Source organism: Notolepis coatsorum, assembly GCF_963971535.1.
Source record: "Notolepis coatsorum genome assembly, chromosome: 6".
Taxonomy (NCBI): domain Eukaryota; kingdom Metazoa; phylum Chordata; class Actinopteri; order Aulopiformes; family Paralepididae; genus Notolepis; species Notolepis coatsorum.
In genome coordinates this window covers 56,097,207-56,122,780 of record NC_140170.1, presented here as the reverse complement: position 1 = coordinate 56,122,780, position 25,574 = coordinate 56,097,207, and positions in this window count along the sequence as shown.

Here is a 25,574-nt window from a genome sequence, read left to right as displayed (position 1 = left end):
GAAGACTGAAGATGCAGGCGAGGGGGGGTGAAACGAAGGGGGGATCATACGACATTAGCGGTGGAGAAATGCTGATCCAGCATCAAGGTTATGACTCCCTTGCAACACCCACAAGTGGCAAAGACCAGAAGGGAGAAAGGGGGGATGGGCAATTCTCCACTCAATTCCCACTGATGACTATCCCTACAGGACAGGCCTTTTATCAGCCATGGAGTCACAGAGACATGGACTCCCTAGTGGCCAAATTGCCCCCTTAACCAAGGGTGGTCAAAAGTGGGTAATGGAACTTGAAAAATACACAGCAGGAGATCGCCTGTGCTTAGGTGACCTCCGGGCGTTGATGGGAAGAATAGAAGGGCGATTGCCTGCTAGGCAGACCGCTCAATGCAGTATGAATCAAGACCAGGAGGACTTCAACATTCATAGACCACGCTATTGGGCAGCAGTGAGGGACCGATATCCTACTAATCGGACACTCACTGCACTGGCCAGCCTGAAAAAGGAATCAAATGAGGACATTCACACCTTTCTTAAACGGTGTGAGGATGTTTGGTTGGAGTGTACAGGGGAGAGGTATGACGAAACAGAGGCCACAATAATGGTGTGGAGGAGTGCCGTAGTTAAATCTCTCCCAGAACCGGTCCGTATCAAATTGGATGATATCGTGGGGTTGGACACGAAAACTGATGAGGAATGGAGGGCATTTCTCATACATTATGACATTAGAAACCAGAAGGCACAAGGGGAGAGTGAGGAAGAGATGAAGAATCTGGCTAAGAGATTATTAAAGTTTCAAGTTGCGGAGAAGGACAGTGAGCGAAATCAAGGGAAGAAAGAGAGGAGACAGATGGTATTGGGGTCCGCCTTGAAACAAGAGCCTCAAGAGGCGGAGATGGCAGTTGCGCCTGGTGGAAATGTGATGACACAACAACAATGGCCCAACCCCATGCAATATCCAATGTATGGGGGGGGGGCCATGCCCAGACAGGGGAGAGGCGGGCAGCAGCAGCGGGATGATGCCTGCTATCTCTGTGGAATGCGGGGTCATTGGGCCCGGAACTGTTGGGGTCACAACCAACGGGGAACCACCAGGGGAAACCAGAGACACTTTGGCCCCAGAGGAAGAGGGGGTTTGCGCGGCTATCAATCAAACATGGGTCCGCCGAACATGCAGGCAGGACAGCCACCTTCCCCCTACTGGACTCCTCCTGCATACCCTGGTCAGCAGCAAGTTCCGCACCAGTACACACAACCACAGTATGGTCCAATGCCACCCAATGCTACGCAGTTGCCTATGGCTGCATGGGGTAATGACCAACAATGAAGAGGCCCAGAGGGTCCAGCCACGGGTGAAACACTTCATGAACCAATGGTCACCTGTCTAATTGAGGGAGAGGACATCCAACTAATGGTGGATACGGGGGCTACAGTTTCTGTCCTTAACAGTCTCAGGGGTAAAGTCCCACCGCTGTCCTCTCATACTCTCAGAACGGTTGGATTTTCGGGTAAAGCAGATGAACAGAAATATACTACCCCATTGGTCACACGAATAGGCAGTCAAACCCTAAATCACTCATTCCTCCACGCGCCACAGTGCCCAGTCAATCTAATGGGCAGAGACCTCCTAGTTAAGTTAGGAGCTGTCATTTTCTGTACTTCTGATGGTATCATTTTGCGACTCCCGGGAAGTCATGACGACGCTCTCATCACTCGCCACTATGGACAAAGGATATTAATGTTAGGAACAATTGACACCCAACAGGAAATCACTCAGGTCTATTGGAGTAGGCTGCTTACTACTGAGGTTGACACGCCAGAAATACAGAGGCATTATATGATGTGGAAACCATGGATAAATACCCTAGGGGCGTATAGGCCCCCGTCAGATCCCCTACACTCGACATACAACTATCTTAGGAGGACTGATGAGGAGTATCAACAGGCCTGGGAGCAAGACAAAGAAGGCCACACTGAGACAATACAGACATCTGACATTATTGTGGGTCCCCAAGGGGTCGCTGCATATTCACATCTGACCCTAGAACAACAAACATGGTACACTCTAGACGCAGACGCCACACCCCATGTCACCCTAGCGATTGCAGTGGGGTATGAAGCTAGGTCCCTGGGCCTTATGATGAAAGAGGCCCTCACCTGTGAGTGGGTACCCACTGCATTCCCCAAGGTCTTCACAAACCCCGTAAACAACATGTGGAAAATCCTCCACAGAGGCACAGATAAGGGCTTGTTGGAGGTACAAGAATTGGAACGTGACCATGGACGAGAACACACAGATCACCCGGACACTGAGACATGGCTGCGTGCTGTGCCGTCCAAACTGTGGACTACGGGGCCATTCGATGTGGGTTGTGTGACACACAGAGGAGTATCAGTTACCCTTAAGCCTGACCAATATCCCTGTTGGCGGCCGCAGTACCGCCTTAAGCCTGAACAGATTGTTGGGATAAGAGACACTATCGAGGGGCTCCTGGAGGTCGGGGTTCTAAGATACACCACATCCCCATGGAACACACCTATCCTACCAGTACCCAAGGCAGGGGACAAGGGGTGGAGAATGGTCCATGACTTAAGAGAGGTCAACGACAGAAAACATTCCTGTACCTGACCCATATGTGGCACTACAGAACATCAATCCATCACACACCCTCTTCACAGTCATTGATCTAGCAAATGCATTTTTCTGCTTACCCCTCGACCCAAAAGTACAAGATATGTTTGCCTTTACCTATGGAGGCAGTCAACTCACCTATAACAGGCTACCACAGGGCTATAAGGACAGCCCTGGGCTATTCAATCAGGCCCTAAAGATGGACCTGGACACCTTACAGCTTCCTGAAGGGGTCAATTTGATCATGTATGTAGACGATTTAATCCTGGCCTCGCCTACGGCTGAGGCCTGTTTGAAAGCCACCACTGACCTACTGACACTACTCGCCGAGGTAGGATACAAAGTGAAGCGAGAAAAGACACAAATAGCGAGAAAGACTGTCACCTTCTTAGGACGACTCATCTCAGCTAACAGCCTGACGTTGACTTCGTCACAGAGAACATCTATACTCTCACACGGTAAACCGAATACAGTGCAACAGATGTTGGCCTTCTTGGGCCTCACTGGGTACAGTAGGACTTACGTGCCAGACTATGTGACTCTAACTCAACCACTCGGAGACATGATTGCTGAAGCAGGTAATAGAAACCTCACAGCAGAACTGGAATGGACAAGGGAGGGCGAAGAGGCCTTCACTCAGACCAAGCAGGCGCTGGCACAAGCTGCGCATTTGTGCACACCAGACTATACACAACCATTCTACCTTGATGTTTCTGAAATAGGGGGGGTAGTGAATGGTGTCTTGTATCAGAAACAAAGGGGAGAGAGGAGGGTGATGACATACCACAGCTCAAAGCTCGACAACATAGAGCTAGGTCAGACGGGATGCGCCAGGCACCTGGCTGCACTGGCCAGAGCTATTGAAAAGACAGCTCATGTAGTCATGTGTCACGCCCTGAAGGTGAACACCACACACGGTGTAGTTGCATTTTTGAGCTCTAAAGCTTTTGCATTCTCACCTGTCAGAAAGATCAGGATTTCAGAGTCCCTCACACAGCCACACATTAGCTACGAGACCGGAAAAGCTAACATGGCTTCAGGATTAGCCTCTGATGATCATGAGCCACATGACTGCAGCTATATAGCGGAGCGTGATTTAAAGATCAGGTCAGATCTGCGGGAGGAACCGATACCAGAGCCAGATATGGTTCTCTTTTGTGATGGGTGCTGCTACAGGGGTGAGAATGGGAATATTGCTTCTTATGCCGTGGTAGAACAGAGAGACTCTAAAAATGTGACTATAGAGTCTGCCATCATTCCTCAGCCAGCGTCTGCTCAACTGGCTGAAATAATAGCATTGACAAGAGCATTGGAACTGGCACGGGGTCAGAGGGTAAACATCTTCACTGACTCTGCATATGGCCACATGGCTGTACACGTAGATGGCCCACAATGGATTAGGCGGGGGTTTATTACCTCTCAAGGCACACCAATAAAACATGCAAAAGCACTTAGGGATCTCTTGGCAGCAGTCCTCCTTCCCCTGGAGGTGGGGGTCATGAAGTGTAAAGGTCATCAGAGTTCAGACACATTTATTGCTAAGGGGAATGATGCAGCAGATAAGGCAGCAAAATTTGTGGCAGGGTACAAAGGTCAGATGTGTTTACGTGAGGCAGAGGAGCTGGAGTTGACAGAGGATTCAATCAGGGAGCTGCAGCAACAGGCTGGCCCATATGAACAGAACCAGTGGCTGAGAAAGGGGGCTACATGTGTTGATGGGATTTGGAGAGCACATGATGGCCGCCTAGTGGCACCAGCTAAACTGTGTCAACTGATCATAAAGCAGGCACATGGCCCCACCCATGTGGGCAGACTGAGAACTACTAAAGAGGCAGAGACGCATTGGTGGCACCCATATTTCAAGGAGATAGTGGAGAACTTCATTGCGGACTGCCACACCTGCAACGCCTTTAATGTAAAGAGGACCTACAAGTGTCCTATGGGTAGGTTCCCTGTCCCAGATGCGCCTTTTAAAGAAATCTGCATAGACTTCACAGATATGGGAGCTGAGAATGTTGTACGTGGATATAGGTACATTTTGGTTGCAGTGGACAGGTTCACCCGATGGGTAGAAGCCATCCCCTGTAGGAAAGAGGATGCGGCCACAGTTGTTAAGTGGCTAAGAAACGAGTTTGTCCCTCGTCATGGGCTCCCGACCTTGGTCCGGAGTGACAATGGCACTCATTTTACCAGTCACAAACTGGCAATAGTGGAAAAGCAGCTAGGCATAGGGCACAAATTTGGGGCGGTTTATCATCCGGCCTCACAGGGCCTTGTAGAACGAGCAAACCAAACTTTGAAGAGGAAAATTGCCAAGGCCTGTCATGGGACTAAGATGAAGTGGGTGGATGCACTTCCCCTTGCGCTAATGTCCATGAGATCTTCCCAGAGTGGGAGAACTCACCTTTCTCCCCATGAACTAATGACAGGTAGACCAATGCCAGGCCCACCCAGAGAGGGGGGTGTTGGTCCAGCGTTGAACATATGGGACATTGAGGTGGAAGACTATATTAGGGCTCTCACTAAAATCACTCGAGTATTTGTCTTCACAGGTCCAGAACACAGAGCCAGCCGAGGAGACACCGGAACAGACTCCTGTTAAACCTGGTGACTGGGTAAGGGTCAAAGTGCACAAAAGAAAGTGGACTGACCCTAGGTGGAAAGAGCCTGCCCTGGTAGTGGAAGCTACCTCGCACGCTCTGAAGGTAAAAAGTAAAACAGGAGCTAATTGGCACCACCTCACACATTGTGTACCTGCACAGGAACCCTCTCGTAAACTTGAAGAGGTTAGACACGATTTGGCCGTGCTGGAACAAGAGAGTAATGAGAATCTGGCTACCTGATCTATTAGAATCAGCAATATCAGATGACATTCTGTCTGATATAGGACAAAACACGCTCGACAACATCCTTAATATAACATCCCCTTCTTCTCACCAAATACAAGACCAGAACACAGTTGTAAACATTGCTGAAGTACGCCATATCTCTGTAAAACTGAGTAGGGTAGTGGTGGGTAGTCTGGCAATCACAGTGTTTTCCTTACTACTTGCTGTACTTTGTTACGGAATAAGATACCTCCTAAAAAATGGAAATGGCGTCTAAAAATGAAAAATTCACATGTCTTAGGGTCAGTCTGGTGATAGGATGTCTGTTAGTTTTTACCCTTGGTCTATTCTGCTATTGTTTCTCATCCAACCCCCATGCAGTGCAGAAGACTATCAAAGAACCCGCTTCCCGTGACTATGCCCAGAGACGCGGTGTTAGAAAGGCCAGATACATTATGGACGTCAGGTTTGAGGAAGGGAAGACATCAACAGTGTTGATTGACGCTTGTATATTGGCTGGCTGTAGAGGAAATCATGCTACATACTCCCAGTTGAATAAACGCATCTGTGTTTCCCATGCTCTTCCATGCCGTTCCCCCACAGACTCAGCTTGGGACACTAAGGGGAGCAGGGACCATGGCCGCACGCAGGATCTAAAGATGAGATTAGACGAGTCTGGGCGCTCGCTTAAAGACAGACTGACTGTGATCAACGGACAACTCCCACCCAGCTGTAAAGTAGGTTCATGTAACCCCATTCTTATCACCCTCGTAAATGCACAGGTGGGGGATGCCGTTGATCTGGTCGTAGGTATTCCGGGTGTGGGATATCCAGATTTCACAGGACCATTTAGACTGGTGATAGGGCCCCCGAACACCCCACCCCCCCTAGTAGAGGGAGTCCGACCCAGACCATTAGCCACTGAGCAGCCACAAGTCACATATGTTCGTATGGGTTCGGTAGAAGACACCATAGCCATAGAGACAGGATATACTGAGCCAAATATGTGGTTAAGATGGATGCTGTTCACTGCAAAACTGAACGACGTGTCTGAATGTGTAATCTGTGCATCAGCCAGGCCCTCGTTGGGCACAGTCCCCTTTCCTGTGAGCATGCGGGAGGACCCCAGAGGTTTCATGTGTCTACTGGACATGTTCCTCACTAAAATCGTTGTTAAACCCAATTGCACCGCACTCACTAAGCTCTTTCCCCCCGTTGAAGTGGCCCCCATTGCTCCCCCGTTTACTCCCTATCTGGGGGCGTACACGTGTATCACCAGGAGGGACAGAGGAGGCAAAGCAGTGGGGGAGATAAAGACATGTGACACGCAACACAGTGTCAACACACTGAGTACAACAGGAGACTTGTCAAAGATGCGCTACGCCAGGACGGATGTCTGGTGGTATTGCGGTACAGACATACTCTACTCCATTCTCCCCGATAGATGGTCAGGTGTATGTGCCCCTGTTCAGCTGGTTTTGCCCTTTTATGCTATCCCCTATACTGCTGAGGAATTGAAGAACACAGCGGCAGGGGAGAGGGTACTCCGCCCCAGCCCTCGCCGGCGTAGGGCCCCTAAAGGCTCCTTTGACGGTAGCGTTTATCTTGATTCCATAGGCGTACCAAGGGGGGTCCCCGACGAGTTCAAGGCCAGGAACACAGTGGCCCACAATTAATAAGAACCTAGATTGGTTGAACTACGTGTTCTACAATCAGCAGCGATTTATAAATTACACGAGGGAGGCTTTTGAGGGGGTGGCGGAGCAGCTCTCCGCTACCAGCCTCATGACACTCCAGAATAGGATGGCGTTAGACATGTTAATGGCTGAGAGGGGCGGGGTCTGTTCCATGTTCGGGGCCTTATGCTGCACATTCCTCCCGAACAACACTAGTCCTGACGGCTCAGTGACCAAGGCCTTGTTAGGCTTAACGACCTTGAGTCATGAGCTTAAGCGGAACAGTGGTGCAGCAGACCCTTTCGGTGGAGCGATGGAGAGGTGGTTTGGTCGGTACAATGTTTGTCAGTATGTTTATGTCCCTCGCTGTTGCCGGTTCTGTTCTTGTCTTGGTAGGATGTTGTTGCATCCCCTGTCTCCGTTCATTGACCAACCGGCTAATTACTACTGCACTTTCCAAGGAGAAGGATTCCTCCTTCTTTCCGCTGTTAAAGGAAGACGGCGAGCCAGATGGGCACTCGCTGAGGTTGGCGGAGGACGATCGCGGGAGCTACGTTTCTCTGTATCCTACACCAGGAGCACTAGATGCCCATGGAAATCTCCCCGATTCTGTGCATGCTCGTGTATATCTCCCTAATTCTATGCAAAGTCCCTTCAAATCTGCCACTCTCCCGTATGTCTCAGACCGTATGCCCCGTGTACAGGCCGTATACCCCACCGTATACCCCCCCCCCCCCCCCCTGCTGTCCCCTCTGCCCTATTCCCTCCGTTCCCCACTCCAGCCCCTCCTCCCAGTGTCCCCTCTGCCCCATTCCCTCCGTTCCCCACTCCAGCCCCTCCTCCCAGTGTCCCCTCTGCCCCATTCCCTCCGTTCCCCACTCCAGCCCCTACTCCCAGTGTCCCCTCTGCCCCATTCCAATACTATCGCAGTGATGCCACAGATTACTTGTAAAAATGATCTGATTACTCCTTTAAAAAGTAATCTAGTTACTTTACTGATTACTTTATTATCAAAGTAACTTTGTTACTTTGAAAGTAACTAGGTTACGAAGTCGTCGTCGTTCCCCCTGCTGCTGCCACAACATAAGAATGACAACAGTTTTTTTTTTTTTTTTATAATTCTTTATTGAAAGTGCATAATCTCATAAATCATGATTGGCTGCTCAGACAGGTCATCATGAGACGTCATCAGCCATCAGGCCATATAAGGGCACAGCTGTCCACTGCTCAGGCACTCTAGGACAGTGGTTCCCAAACAAAATAAAATAGAAAATGTATATAATATAATTTTAATTAAAAATAAAATTGTAAAACCGTTGTGTAATATAAAACATGGTATTATAGTTTGTTATTCTCTCAAATTAGGCTTATCATTATGGGTAAATAGTGGCGTTTGTGCGTGATGACAGTTTTACTGATGCACCTGCTCCTCTGCTCTGCACTTACCAGCGTAAAAGCAGTGGCTCAGCAAGCAGAATATATTCACTGCTGCATCCACAGGGAGGCCCTAGCTGCATCCACAGAGAAGCCCTAGCTGCATCCACAGGGAGGCCCTAGCTGCATCCACAGGGAGGCCCTAGCTGCATCCACAGGAAGGCCCTAGCTGCATCCACAGGGAGGCCCTAGCTGCATCCACAGAGAGGCTTTAGCTGCATCCACAGGGAGGCCCTAGCTGCACCCACAGGAAGGCCCTAGCTGCATCCACAGGGAGGCCCTAGCTGCATTTACATGGAGGCCCTAGCTGCATCCACAGGGAGGCCCTAGCTGCATCCACAGGGAGGCCCTAGCTGCACCCACAGGAAGGCCCTAGCTGCATCCACAGGAAGGCCCTAGCTGCATCCACAGGGAGGCCCTAGCTGCATCCACAGGGAGGCTCTAGCTGCATCCACAGGGAGGCCCTAGCTGCATCCACAGGAAGGCCCTAGCTGCATCCACAGGAAGGCCCTAGCTGCATCCACAGGGAGGCCCTAGCTGCATCCACAGGGAGGCCCTAGCTGCATCCACAGGGAGGCCCTACTGCATCCACAGAGAGGCCCTAGCTGCATCCACAGGAAGGCTTTAGCTGCCAAAACAATGCCTGCTGATCTCAAAAAAGGTTTTGGACGAAGCGGTAAGAACTGTAAATTTTATCAAGGCCCGTCCATTGAATTCACGGTTGTTTGCAGTTTTATGCGATGAGATGGGCAGTGATCATCGGCAATTACTTCTCCACACCGAGGTCCGCTGGCTATCGAGAGGAAAGTTGCTTCTACGAGTTGCGTGATGATGTTTTTACTTGACTCAAAGTGTGATTTAGATTCAGATTTCTGTGGCTGTGTGCGAGCGCACGTCCCATCTCTGGTCTAGCTGACTGTACCCCTGGCTCTCTTATCATCAGCATTATGAGATAGTAACTAAATAGTAACGCACAGCCACTTGGAAAAGTACCTGTAATCAGATTACTGGCTTGTAAAAAGTAACAAGTTAGATTACTATTTACTGAAAAAAGTAATCAGATTAGAGTAACTAGTTACTAACTAGTTACTTAGTAACTAGTTACTGGCATCAAATGTATTGGGCCCCTTACCTGCTCCAATTCCAAACACACACACACACACTTTTTTCCGAGTTGGCTAACTAAGTCACATATAAACATTTAGCCAACAGAAACTGAGACTAAAGGAAGGGACTGGACAGGAAGTGGGTTTTAAAACAAGAGGAGGGCTTCCGATTGGTCAACTGGTGATTTGATTGATGGCTGGGATGATTGGCTGGTTTCCAATTAGTGTCCTGATGAATGACATGAACCTGGATCAGAGTAGCAGGTGGAGTGAGAGAGTGAGAGAGAGAAGGGGGGGACACACACACAAAAGGACAAACATACAACAGCCGCATGCTGGAACGTAATAACAAGAGCTAATAACAGGAAACACCTGGGCCCGGTGTTCCAGGTCTCGGAGCTCAGATTCTGGGCGCTCTCCTTATGGGACGCCGTTAGTTTTGTTGCACTACTGTGTGTTTAATATCCCACCACTAAAGACTATAGGGTAAACTAGGGGTGACAGTGGCTCAGGAGGTAGAGCAGTTGTCTGGTAATCCAGAGGTTCCCAGTTCGATTCCCGCTCCTCCCGGGCAGCATGTCGAAGTGACCTTGAGCAAGACACTTAACCCCTAATTGCTCCCGATGAGCAGGTTGGCACCTTGCATGGTTGCCTCTGTGTGAATGTGTGAGTGAATGGGTAAAATGTGAGGAACAAATTGTAAAGCGCTTTGGATAAAAGCGCTATATAAATGCAGCCATTTACCATTTAATATCCCACCGCTAATCCACATGAAGACTAGGGTGAGTAAGGTAGTTTAGTTTCTGATAGGCAGTCTATGTAGAGAGGGACTTCCACACCAGTCTCAAGGATACAATATTCCTTTTGTACGCACTAGTTCTGTTGGTTCGGAATTTGTTTATTTTATTTAGTTTGTTTCTGAGCTGTAGACTAGTCGACTGGAATAGAGGATTTAGTTGCTTCCCCATGTGAGTAGCTTCTGGACCGTTGCACTAAAGACCAGCTTCTTAGAATTATAGAAAAGTATGACATTGATTATATATAAGTGGTCTGAATGCAGTGGCGTAGGGGAGGCCCCCGCCGGCCCCGCGGTGCGGAGGGGCCCCGGAGCTTAGTGGGCCCCGCCCCCACTGTAGGCTATCCTCTTAGATTTCGTAACGAACAGGGCGCAGTGTGGCAGTGGGAGTATGGTTCCGCAGGGCTGCAGCTGGATGCATCTCACGCAGAGGGTGGGGCCCCGCCCCTCCCTGCTATGTTTTTTTTTGTATTTTATTTTTTTTAAACAAACAGTCAAACACATAAACAAACATGACAACACAAGATAAGATATACAAGCATTAATTAACAGTGCACATCCAATGAAATCACCATTTAGTTAAATGTTTTATATAGGATATACCCCTAATACCTGCTATCTAATACCCTACACACATATGCTCTAGCTCGTACCCCCCCTCCCGGACCCCCCATTGGATATTCCATCCATTATCACTCGCTCCTAACCAGACACTACCATTATATGCTAGCTTTTATTCTCTCCACCACTTCTAACCACATTGTCATTTTGGATTCATTGAGACCCAAAATTCTTGCTGTAGATATTTCTAGATAAATCACATCGAGATATGTAAGAATCCAGACCTTCCGGCAATTTTTTTCCGGTTGAAACCATCGTGATCCTATCAGCTTTTTAGCCACTGTGATACCAGATAAAACCAATCTCTTTAGCTGTGTAGGTACTGCACACTCAAAAACATCATTCAGCTGTAATACAGAGGGGTGTACAGGTATATTCAGAGTTAAGAGATTTGATAATTGCTGGGTCACTTCTTTCCAGAATATCTTAACTGGTGGGCAGTCCCAGTACATGTGCATAAATGTCCCCTCGTCCCCATTTGTACATAAGGAGCATTTGGAGTCTTGTTTAAGACCCATTCTGTTCAGCCTTATAGGAGTCAAGTATGTCCTGTGAATATAGTTAAGATTGATTTGTTGATGGTCCGGGTTCCTTGATGCAAGTCGAACATTTGTCCAGGCTTCTTGCCAATCAAAATCTTTTTCCAGGTCTGGTATATCACTCCTCCAGACTGAGTCTAGGTGGAGGGTTTCATATGAGGACATTAGTAATTGATGATAAAAATCTGAAACAAAACCTCTCGATGTCTCTCTTTCATAGAAGAATTTGTGGTATCTGTGGTGTACAATTGGTATCCTTAATGGAACACCGTGAACCTTCAAACATAACAATAACTGTGCGTAAAAATAATATGTGGAATCGGTGAGAGTACATTTTTTGTGTATTTCATCATAACTACAAAAACCCTGTTTGTTGAAAACATCTCCTAATGTGTGTATGCCTTGCTTTTCCCATCTAGGGAATCTTATAGGTCGTTTTCCAATCAAGAGTGCATTGTTATTGAATAAGGGAGTATGATTATGCCATTTATGTGGGTTAGAATATTTTTTTTGTGTTTCACGCCATATCCGGATCGCATGAGTAATTATGGGGCCAAATTTCCGTTCGCATTGCAATCCTTACTTAATTTGGTATATACTATGTCCTTCAGTCTATGTGGAGCTACTATATTTTCTTCTAAATTTCTCCAGGATACTAATGCTTGGGGATCAAACCATGTTGTCAGTGGTCTTAAAGTGTACGCCTTAAAATAGTGGAAAAAATCTGGAAATGCCATACCACCGTCTGCTTTGTTTCTCTGTGCGGTGGATCTTTTTATACGTGCTATGTTGTAATTATTTGCTCACCTGTGATAGGGCTAGCCGGCTGACTAATGTTCATTGGCAGGCTGGGCAGCGTTCAAAACACAGCGGTAAGCGCCGGTAAAAATACCCAAGCGGACGCGGTGCTCAGAAAAACAAGATGAGAGCGAAAGCCAAACAGGAGACGGCAAAGCTACGAAAAAGAACATCATTGTTCCAGCTGGCAGCAAAGGTATACTGACTCTAACGTTACTGAAGATGCATCAGCAGTAAGCTCCCCACCTCAACCCCCCGGTCAGCTCTGAGTCCAGGCAGACAGACAGCCCAGCCAGGCCCCCAGCCACGCTACAGCCGCCGAGACAGGTTAGAAGAATAGGACGTTTTATTCGCCATAACCAGTGTTACGAAGGATCAGATTAAACCGAATATATATATTTATTAATTGATATATATTGCATAATATTTGTATATCGTTTGATATCCCTTGTGTATTCCTTGTACATATACACGGAATATCCCTTTAACCTAGTACAGACCATAATATTTCGTTCTCTTATTGGACAGCGGTCCCTTAGGCGCCACTGCCATACCCCCAAGGTCTAGTTCAAAGTCACCGCCAAAGACTTGCCTGGACATGAACGGCTCTGCGCAAGGATACGAGACAGGAATAAAGCTGGTACTAGTTTGTTCACCTAACGTATAAATACGGCGCAGGTGAATACAGCAGTTAGTTAACCTAGTTCGAGTTACCCAATAAGTTGAAGCCTCACCCACGATACAACGTGCGGTGAAGTAAGGCCTGTTTGGCCCCAAATAGAGCATTGAGACAGCGTGCGAATTAATAACTGAAGTATCAGAGTTTAACGCTGTACCGTCGAGTTCGACCTATTCTATTAATTCAGTAATAGTCTATTTATGTATAGTGTATCGTGCGGCTACCGTTCTACAGTGACCAGCATCACCAACGTTTCCTCGTACCAGCTAGTGTGCTTATCCAGGCTGGGCAGCTTACCCTGGCGCCTTCACCCGAGGAGCCCTAGACGAGGACCGTGTGGACATGTACACTGGATAACCTACCCGACGACTACATAGCCCTTTTCGGCTGGATTATATTTGCTTTGGTCCTGTAACTGATGGAGCGGAGAATCGCCTACACCCACAATTGTGTGGGATTTACCCTGTGAGGAGCAACGTCGAGCCCGCCTCTCAGAAGCCTGAGGCTGGCTAGCTTTCTTCCATGCGGAGCTGCATGCCGGAGAATAGCTGTTATTCGTCTGCGGATCAAGAGATTATTGCACCGTCTCCTGTACCTGGAGTCTCCCTATTCTTCGTTGACCCAGACTTTGCTACCGACAAATCCTCTCCCCTTGCTGGCCTACAACCGGAGGGACCCTACTAGCATCTCCCGCTGCCCTACTAGTGTACCATAGATATAATTCCTAAGATACAGGTGGTATTCATTATCTCCTGCGTAATAGTATAATGGACTTACGCTCTTGATTACTTACGCACATTCTTCGCCTTACAAGCGCGACCAAGTAATGTAATTTACTATTTTGCTGCTAATAAATATTATTCTAACCAAGTTTGTGTGGAACCGTGTCATTGTGGGAAGTGTTCATCACATATACCTGTGTACTGTATGGCCAGTAGTAATGTACATAAGACAGTAGTGGTTTAATGATACCATACTTATTTAATACAGTCAGGGAATTGTACCCCTCAGTTACAATTATTATTATTATTATTATTATTATTATTATTATTATTATTATTATTATTATTATTATTATTATTATTATTATTATTTTATTATTATTATTATTATTATTATTATTATTATTATTATTATTATTATTATTATTATTATTATTATTATTATTATTATTATTATTATTATTATTATTATTATTATTATTATTATTATATCACTTATCTCAGCACCCCCGCTGCTGAAGCCCTGATTATATTATATTATTATACAGTTCCTACTGACCCTATACTGTTTACAAAAGATGCCTGAAAAAATAAACATTTAAAAAAGTAGCCTACAGCCGCCGAGACCCGAGACAGGTTAGAAGAATATAACGTTTTATTCGCCATAACCAGTACGAGTAGCCTACAGGTTACATTGGAACTGGAATCTAATCCGTTAATTTCTTAGTACATGGTTTAAGTGGCCGCGATGTCCAGTGTGATGATAATAATGATGTGTGTTGTAGCGGGACGGCCAGCCACGATATTCAGACGGCACGAGATTATGGGTCATTGTAATTCCGAGGATTTACTGAAACTGCAAGTAGTGTCAGAGCCTGCATAGGCGGAGGGTGAGCGCGACATTAGGGTCGGCTGTTGGGATGGACCTGGCGCGGAGCGCGCAACATTTTCTCACTTTATTATTGATTTAGGGGAGTGGTCTGCCCTGCGGGGGGGCCCCGACATATTGCGCAACGCCACTGTCTGAATGATAAACGTAAAGGGAGTTCAAGGACGGTGGTTGAACTGCAGTTGGTTGAGAAAGGCATACTAGTGGCTAAGCAGAGCTGTTATTTGTGGGTTCCGTCAGGTAACATAACCTTTGAGCAGCAAAATAGTTGCTTTTATTACTGTCTTATAAGTGAGAGAAACTGTAATTGGAAGTGGAAAAGCACATAGATGGAGATGAATAAGCAAGTGGAAATTGAACAGTTTCAGCGTGAGACAGAGCAAGCAAAAATAGACTTGCAAGCTGGAAGTCATGGAGGGGAAGAAATGTCATCTTCGTGGTCGAGGCCTTCCGATGTTGTGGGTAATTAGTGGCTCTTACCTAAGTACAATGAGAAACATCCAGACATTTTATTTTTCTCTCTTTGAGCGGATTGCGGAGGCAAGGAAATGGTCAGATTCTGAACAAACTTTACTACTACAGTGTGTGTTGTGATTAAAAGCACAGGAGGCATTTGCATCTTTAGACAACGATAATCTATCCTAACCTATTTATATTGCGCCCCTCAACCAATAGTTACATCGGCCCGGGGCGCACCCCGGGAGAGAAAGAGAAAACAAACAAAAAAGACAGGAACAAAACGAAAAACAGAAAAATACAGGCAGTCCAACCAATCAGATAGTGAAACAGACAGACATAGTACACCACACATACAACAAAACAAAAAAACACAAAACTAGCTCATGGATTGTTTATGGCGAATAGGTGGGTTTTGAGCATGGCCTTAAAGGTCCGTAGGGTGCTTGCAGATTTCAGGTTGAGTGGGAGCTTGTTCCAGAGGGTCAGAGCTGCGACTGCGAAAGCCCGGTTTCCCTTTGTCACCAGTCTTGTGTGGGGGATTTTTAGGCAGATTTGGTTGTTTGAACGGAGGGATCTGGAGCTGGTTGATTGGACCCGGAGTTATTTTATGTAGGCTGGGGCGAGACAGCTTATGGCTTTGTATGTGAACATGAGGATTTTGAAATGTATTCGTTGTTTTACCGGGAGCCAGTGTAGGGATACAAGGACTAGGGAGATGTGGTCCCTCATCTTGGTGACCGTCACGAGCCTGGCGGCTGCGTTCTGGACCAGTTGGAGGCGGTTTAAGTATTTGTCTGCGACACCAGAGTAGAGGGCGTTGCAGTAGTCCAGTCTTGAGAATATGAGGGTGAGGATGACCCTTTGAAAATCGCTGGGGCAGAGGAATGTTTTTATTTTTGCGATGGTGCGCAGCTGGAGGAAGCAGGACTGAGCCATAGCTCGCACTTGTCATGAGGCCCATGTGCTACTACTGCCATGAGGCAGGCCATTGGAAGTCAGACTCCACAGCGCTGAGGGCTCTAAGAAACAGCATGCGGGGGGCGGGCGTATAAAACCTGCGGCCCTGGCTGCGAGCGTCTCTGGCCTGTAGGAGGGTTAGGTAACAGGTGGCAAAGGTGGGCATGTAGAATCTGGTGCGATTGGCGCACCTGGTGCATCCTATTTACCACAAGGGTTTGTAACTGGGGCTGGGAGTGACACAGGTTTGTAACTGGGAGTGACACAAGGGTTTGTAACTGGGAGTGACATGAGGGTTTGTAACTGGGAGTGACACGAGGGTTTGTAACTGGGGCTGGGAGTGACACAGGTTTGTAACTGGGAGTGACACCAGGGTTTGTAACTGGGAGTGACACGAGGGTTTGTAACTGGGAGTGACATGAGGGTTTGTAACTGGGGCTGGGAGTGACACGAGGGTTTGTAACTGGGACTGACATGAGGGTTTGTAACTGGGAGTGACACGAGGGTTTGTAACTGGGAGTGACACCAGGGTTTGTAACTGGGAGTGACACCAGGGTTTGTAACTGGGAGTGACACCAGGGTTTGTAACTGGGAGTGACACCAGGGTTTGTAACTGGGAGTGACACCAGGGTTTGTAACTGGGAGTGACACCAGGGTTTGTAACTGGGAGTGACACAAGGGTTTGTAACTGGGGCTGGGAGTGACACAAGGGTTTGTAACTGGGGCTGGGAGTGACACCAGGGTTTGTAACTGGGAGTGACACGAGGGTTTGTAACTGGGAGTGACACAAGGGTTTGTAACTGGGGCTGGGAGTGACACAAGCGTTTGTAACTGGGGCTGGGAGTGACACCAGGGTTTGTAACTGGGAGTGACACCAGGGTTTGTAACTGGGGCTGGGAGTGACACGAGGGTTTGTAACTGGGGCTGGGAGTGACACCAGGGTTTGTAACTGGGAGTGACACCAGGGTTTGTAACTGGGGCTGGGAGTGACACGAGGGTTTGTAACTGGGGCTGGGAGTGACACAAGGGTTTGTAACTGGGGCTGGGAGTGACACCAGGGTTTGTAACTGGGAGTGACACGAGGGTTTGTAACTGGGAGTGACACGAGGGTTTGTAACTGGGACTGGGAGTGACACGAGGGTTTGTAACTGGGAGTGACACGAGGGTTTGTAACTGGGGCTGGGAGTGACACCAGGGTTTGTAACTGGGAGTGACACCAGGGTTTGTAACTGGGAGTGACACGAGGGTTTGTAACTGGGGCTGGGAGTGACACAAGGGGTTGTAACTGGGACTGGGAGTGACACCAGGGTTTGTAACTGGGAGTGACACGAGGGTTTGTAACTGGGAGTGACACGAGGGTTTGTAACTGGGACTGGGAGTGACACAAGGGTTTGTAACTGGGGCTGGGAGTGACACGAGGGTTTGTAACTGGGGCTGGGAGTGACACGAGGTGCCTGTTAAGATCTTAAGAGATACAGGTCTGTTAACTCCTATGTTTTGGAGTCTGTTTAGCTGTTTTCAGAGAAGACTGATGTTGGGGATATAATCTGTGGTGGACGGCCGTCTGGCCTTCCCCCGTCAATGCACTTCCCCTCTGTCTCTACCCAACACCTACCCTGTACCTGTACCCTCCCCCCTTCTGGCCCCCATGTGCCTCCCCTCCTCCCTCCTTCACCCTTCTCCAGCCCCTCCCTTTGACCCAATGTATCATCCTATCTCCTCCCTGCCTGGTCACCTAACCACACCCCTTTTGTAACGTATAAATGTCGCCGTACACCTCTATAGGGAGGTGTAGTGGTTACGTCATTGCTGTTTCCCGCGCGGTCCACCCCTCTTGAAATCGCCATGTATTTCCAATGGACTCATTTCTAAATCGTCTCGTTTAAAACAAATGAAGCATGAACATTGGCATGGTGTATCTTTCTGTGTGTATTCATCCACAATCTATAGCTCAACATGAAAACATTTGCAATTAATCGTAAAGGTAGCAAAATAACAACGTTTATGTTTTCGTTCACTGAGGAACTCCACTTCTCTCTGGCGCTGCTGACGGCGACAGCACTGAACGACAGGCGTTCTACTGGTAAGTGTAGTTATTTTTTTAAGACAAATTAAACAACCTTATAAGTTATAACTACCTTTATTTCAACCAAAAATGCTTAAACAATAATGTTAGTGATAGAAGGGAACTCATTTTGTACAAAAATGGAAAGCTTGCCAATGTAGCAGAATTGTTACAATAGCCGATAATACATTTTCCCAATGATAAATCCCTATACGGGCGGAGTGCACAGGAAACTAAAGTGACGTCAGACTACACCTCCCTACTCTGGGAGCCAGTTCCAGGGTCCCAGCCAGAACTTCCGGTCTGGTCTCCTATTATCGATGTAATAAATGTATAACTACAAGTATGGACCAAGCGAGTTATTCCTCCGGGATATTTCCACCACAAATCCTTATGGGGGGGATGGGGTTGAGTGCGTTGCCCGTAGCAGTACACAGGATGAAACTAGAGTGTGACTTGGTGCAGGGGGAAGTGACTATTGGTCTGAGACCGGCGTTACCGGTGAAAGGGGTGGATATCATTTTGGGCAACGACCTGGGTCGTGTTTGGGCTGATGTGTCACCACCTCCAGTAGTCTCTCTCTCTCTCTCCTGCTCAGAACAGCCTGATGAAAATGCAGTGCGCTTTCCCGAAGTTTTCCCTGCGTGCACGGTCACACTGGCAGGGGCGGTCAACACATGTAGACAATAAGCACATTCTGGAGCAGCTGCAACTAAGAAACCGTGACCACAATCATCTAAATAAAGTGTGGGAGTATTTTAGACAGAGACTCAGAGCGGGAGTCATGAGTGTTATCAACTGAGTTGTATCTTAAGTTTTACCGTGTGACATATTTTTACAAACCTATAACATAAATGTCTTGATAGCAGCCTGTTCTTAGCAGACACAGTACTGTAGTTTGATGGAGGCTCACAATCCAAATCTTTCATTTCTTGGACTGACATATCTGCAGTCTGTTGATTAGTTTATGGTCTTAAGTTCTTCACACTACAAAGTACCCACTCCAAGAATGCTAAGTATTTCCTTATTTAAGAGCCTTCAAAGATTTAAATACCAAATATCATAGAGTTGAGACCGACTAGAACCTTTAGCACAATATATAAGACAATCCAAACTCATAGAACCAATCGTAATCAAGGGCACACAACACAAAATTTGTCTATATGCGGACGACGTAATACTGTTCATGCAAAACCCTAACACCGCAATGCCTTATCTTCTCAAGTTGATTAAGGACTTTGGCGACCTATCGGGATTTAAAATAAACTGGCCAAAGTCGGCTTTCCTTCCACTGAACGCCTCTGCAAAGAATACAAGTCTTCCAGAAGAAATACCAATGGTTAAACACTTTAGATGCTTGGGAGTTGAAGTATTCCCTACCATAAGCCAAACGGTGAAACACAATTACATAGAAATCCAAAATAAAATAAAATGCGACCTTGACAGGTGGTCAAAACTTAAAAACTCAGTACAGGCACGGGTTTCAATAGTTAAGATGGATGTCTTACCTAGAATCAACTTCATCAGCTCAATGCTTCCGTTACCCCCTCCAGATGGTTACTGGAAAAAATTACACTCTTCCGCATATACATTTATTTGGAATAACAAACCACCACGTATAAAAAGATCCACCGCACAGAGAAACAAAGCCGACGGAGGAATGGCAATCCCAAATTTTTTCCACTATTTTAAGGCGTACACTTTAAGACCACTGACAACCTGGTTTGAACCCCAAGCATCAGTATCCTGGAGACATTTAGAAGTAAATATAGTAGCACCACAGAGACTGCAGGACATAGTATACACCAAAATATCAATTAAGCAATGCGAACTGAAATTTGGCCCCATAATTACACATAATTACACATACATATGGCGTGAAACACACAAAAAATATTCTAATCCACATAAATGGCATAATCATACTCCCTTATTCAATAACAATGCACTCCCGATTAGAAAACGACCTATAAGATTCCCTAGATGGGAAAAGCAAGACATACATACATTAGGAGATGTTTTCAACAAACAGGGTATTTGTAGCTATGATGAAATAGAAAAAAAGTTTAATCTCACCGGTTCCACATATCTTTTTTACGCACAATTATTGTTATGTTTGAAGACTCACAGTGTTCCATTAAGGATACCAATTGCACACCACAGATACCACAAATTCTTCTATGTAAGAGAGACATCGAGAGGTTTTGTATCAGATTTTTATCATCAATTACTAACGGCTTCGTATGAAACCTTCCACCTAGACTCTGTTTGGAGGAGGGATATACCAGACCTAGAAAAAGATTTTGATTGGCAAGAAGCCTGGGCAAATGTTCGACTTGCATCAAGGAACCCGGACCATCAACAAATCAATCTTAACTATATTCATAGGACATACTTGACTCCTATAAGACTGAACAGAATGGGTCTTAAACAAGACTCCAAATGCTCCTTATGTACAAATGGGGATGAGGGGACATTTATGCACATGTATTGAGACTGCCCACCAGTTAAGATATTCTGGGAAGTGACCCAGCAATTATCAAATCTCTTAATTCTGAATATACCTGTACACCCCTCTATATTACTGCTGAATGATGTTTTTGAATATGCAGTACCTATACAACAAAAGAGATTGGTTTTATCTGGTATTACAGTGGCTAAAAAACTGATAGCATCACGATGGTTTCAACCGGAAAAAATGTGCCGAAAGGTCTGGATTCTTACATATCTCGATGTGATTTATTTTTTGTATTTAATTTTTTTATTATTTTTTAAACAAACATATAAACAAACATGACAACACACGATAAGATATACAAGCATTAATTGTCAGGGCACCTCCAGTGAGATCACATTTTAGTTAGTTGTCTTATATAAGATATACCCCTAATACCTGTTATCTAAAAAACCTACACACATATGCTCCAGCTCGAACCCCCCCCTCCCGGACCCCACCTTGAGAAGTACCTCCACTATCCCTCGCACCTAACCAGACACTACCATTATAAGCTAGCTTTTATTCTCTCCACCACTTCTAACCACATTGACATTTTGGATTCATTGAGACCCAGAATTCTTGCTGTAGATATTTCTTGGTAAATTACATCGAGATATGTAAGAAACCAAACTTTACGGCACATTTTTTCCGGTTGAAACCAGCGTGATGCAATCAGCTTTTTAGCTACTGTGATACCCGATAAAACCAATCTCTTTAGCTGTGGATTCACTGCAAACTCAAAAACATCATTCAATAGTAATACCGAGGGGTGTACAGGTATATTCCAAGATACTAGTTTTGATATTTGTTGGGTCACATCTTTCCAGAATGCCTTAACTGGTGAGCAGTCCCAATACATGTGCATAAATGTCCCTTCGTCCCCATTTGTACATTGGGAGCATTTGGAGTCTTGTTTAAGCCCCATTCGGCACAGTCTTATAGGAGTCAAGTATGTCCTGTGAATATAGTTAAGATTGATTTGTTGATGATCCGGGTTCCTTGATGTAAGTCGGACATTTGCCCAGGCTCCTTGCCAATCAAAGTCATTTTCCAGGTCTGGTATATCCCTCCTCCAGACAGAGTCTAGTTGGAGGGTTTCATACGAGGACGTTAGTAATTGATGATAAAATTCTGAAACAAAACCTCTCGATGTCTCTCTTTCGTAGAAGAATTTGTGGTATCTGTGGTGTTCAATTGGTCTGTCTAATGGAACACCGTGAGACTTCAAACATAGCTCTAACTGTTTGTAAAAAAGCCATGTGGACTTGGTGAGATTACATTTTTTGCGTATTTCTTTATCACTACAAAAACCCTGTTTGTTAAAAACATCCCCTAATGAGTGTATGCCTTGCTCTTCCCATATAGGGAATCTTATAGGTCGTTTTCCAATTAAGAGTGCATTGTTATTGAATAAGGGAGTATGATTGTGCCATTTTTGTGGGTTAGGATTTTTTTTTTGTGATTCACGCCATATCCGGATCGCATGAGTAATTATGGGGCCAAATTTTCATTCACAGTACTTGATTGGTAGTTTAGTGTATGCTATGTCCTTCAGTCTATGTGGGGCTACTATGTTTTCTTCTAATTTTCTCCAGGATACTAATGCTTGGGGGTCAAACCATGTTGTCAATGGACTTAATGTGTACGCCTTAAAATATAGGAAAAAATCTGGAAATGCCATGCCACCATCTGCTTTATTTCTCTGTGCGGTGGATCTTTTTATACGTGGTGGTTTGTTATTCCAAATAAATTTGTATGTGGAGGAGTGTAATCTTTTCCAGTAACCCTCTGGAGGGGGTAACGGTAGCATTGAACTGAAGAAGTTGATTCTAGGTAGTACATCCATCTTAACTATTGATATCCGTGCTTGTACTGTGTTTTTAAGTTTTGCCCATCTATCAAGGTCGTCTTTGATTTTGTTTTGGATTTTTGTGTAGTTGTGCTTCACCGTTTGTCTTATGGTGGGGAATATTTCCACTCCCAAGCATCTGAAATGTTTTACCATCGGTATCTCTCCTGGGAGGGTTGTATCTTTTTTTGCAGGGGTGTTAAGTGGAAGGAAAGCCAACTTCGGCCAATTTATCTTAAATCCCGATAAATCACCAAAGTCCTCAATCAACTTGAGCAGATGAGGCAATGTGGTGTTGGGGTTTTGCATGAACAATATTACATCGTCCGCATATAAACTAATTTTTTGTTGTGTGCCCTTGATTACGATTGGTTCTATGGATTGGGATTGTCTTATATATTGTGCTAAAGGCTCTAATGATAGATTGAACAGTCCGGGACTAAGAGGGCAACCCTGTCTGGCAGAGCGTGATACCGGAAAGATTTTGGAGATGATTGTGCCTGTTGTAATCATGGCCGATGGGTCTTTGTATAATACTTTAATCATATCTATGAATCCTTTTCCTAACCCCATCCTTTCTAGTACTGCCCATAGATATGACCATTCCAGCCTGTCAAAGGCTTTCATAGCATCCAGGGACAGCCTTAGGTATGGTGTCCTCCTTGTCGGCATCAAGTACGTGCAGTATTCGTCTTATGTTTTCAGTGATCAGGCGGCCTCCTATGAAGCCAGTTTGGTCCGGGTGAACTAAAGAAGTCATATGCTTTTGTAATCTGATGGCTAATACCTTAGAGTACAGTTTGATATCGGTTCCGAGGAGGCTTAAAGGTCTATAACTACCGCACTCGTTGGGGTCTTTGTCTTTTTTAAGGAGGACTATTATGAGTGCAATATTGTCATTCTTATGGAAGTTCCCCTCCTTGACTGAGTATAAGATCATATTTAGTAATAAGGGGCCAATTATGTCCCAACAAGAAAGGTACATTTCTGATGGGAAACCGTCTCTTCCAGGAGCCTTACCACTTTTCATTGCGGTTATGGCCTTCTTGAGTTCCTCTAGTGTGATTGGTGTTTCCAACTGTTTAGCGTCATCCTCTGAAAGTTTAGGGAGAATAATTTGATTAAGAAATGTGTCCATTTTGTTTTGATCGAAGGTCGTTTCTGATTTATATAAGTCGGAGTAGAATTCTTTGAATGTATTGTTTATTTTTACAGGATCTGTTACAAGTACTTGTTGTGCTCTAATGGTAGTTATATCTGCAAATTTTGCATTAATTCTTAATCGCATGGCTAATAGGTGGCTGGGTTTGGAACCATGGGAGTACTGCTGTTGTCTTGTGCTGCGTATTTGTATTTCCGATTGTTGTCTGTATATGGCATTGATCTCTATTTTTAGTACGTTAACTTGATTCTCTAGTCGAGTTGAGTTGTTGTATTTTAGAGAATTAAATAAGGTTGAGTAAAGCGTTTCCAGCTCAGCCAGTTTTGTGCATTGATTCTTGCGCATTGGAGGAAAAGCTATCCGTGAAGTCTTTGATCATTCCCTTTACCGACATCCATATTATTCTGGGGTCTTGCACTGAGTTTGCATTCTCCCGTTGGAATACTATAAGAGCTTCTTTGAGTTGTGTAATGAATTCCTTGTTATTAAGCAGCAACGAGTTAAATCGCCATCTTGGGGCTCGGGAGGATAGTATACCAAATGTACCTTTAAGGAGTAAATAACAGTGATCTGAGTGCGTTGGGTATCATTTCCACTTCATAATTATCAAATAGTCTCTGTGATGCAAAGACATAATCTATTCTGGATAGTGTATTATGTCTAGCAGATCGACAAGAGTACTTTCGGGTCGTGGGATTAAGTAACCGCCATAAGTCATTTACACCTGTAATCTTTGACCAATCCTTTAATGCCTTCGATGAATTCTTTTGTTCGCTGGAAAAGGCGAGGTAAGATTTGTCCATCCTTGGGTTCCAGATGGCATTAAAATCCGCACCTATTATAAATGAGTAATCGGGAATGTCTAACATTGCATTGGTTAGTGTAGTGAAGAAATCTTCTTCGTACAAATTTGGGGCGTATACCGCTACCAACGCTATTTTCCTGTTCTTATGTTCAATCTTAGCTATAGTTATTCGACCTTCTACATCAGACCATACTCCCTTTAGTACAATATTCAACTTACGTTTAACGACTATGGCTACACCCCGAGTTCTCGTACCAATAGAAGAGTGACTAATATTATGGTATGTGTTGTCCGCTAATTTATCCATGTCTTTCTCTAGAATGTGCGTTTCGCTTAGCAGAGCAATGTCCACATGTTCTTTTTTCATCAGTGTGAGCACGCTTTTGCGTTTGAGTTGGTTATTTATTCCCCCGGTGTTCCATATCATTATATTCAAACTAGCCATAATCTATACATGTTGTATTGTAATTTTTGGTAATGCTTCTAGAGTGCGAGGCAATAATAGATATACATCCCACTAGTGAGGTCCCGTTGAGAGCCGAGCTTAAAAACATACATATAGACAAATAAAAATCCCCTACCCTTCCCTCCCACCGAGAGTCGTACAGGATTGTGTTCCATGAACACAACCTTTGCGTATGACTCCCTCCCTTGCACCACCGGATATCCCAGAATGATCCAATTATCCTTAACATTCCTATGTATACCATAGGATCTAACACTCTAAATTCTACCATAAGTAGAATGTCGACTGTGGCTTGGCCACTTTCCCGTAAAATAAAAATTTAAATAAGATAAAACTAAAAATGAAGACCAAAAATAAGCTTCTATTGTCATGCCCTAATCACTTACATTTTATATGAACTTGTGTAATTTATAGTAACCCATGAATAATATGGAGGTATTGAACTGAAGAGAGAGCCTCAATAAATCAGAGAAAACGGATGAAAAAAAACAAGTAAAAGGAAGAGAACATTAACTTAGATCTTAAAAGAGCATTGCTATGCTTAAACCTCTAAAGTATAAATTGGAGAAGTAGTGGAAATATTTCCAATTAATAAAA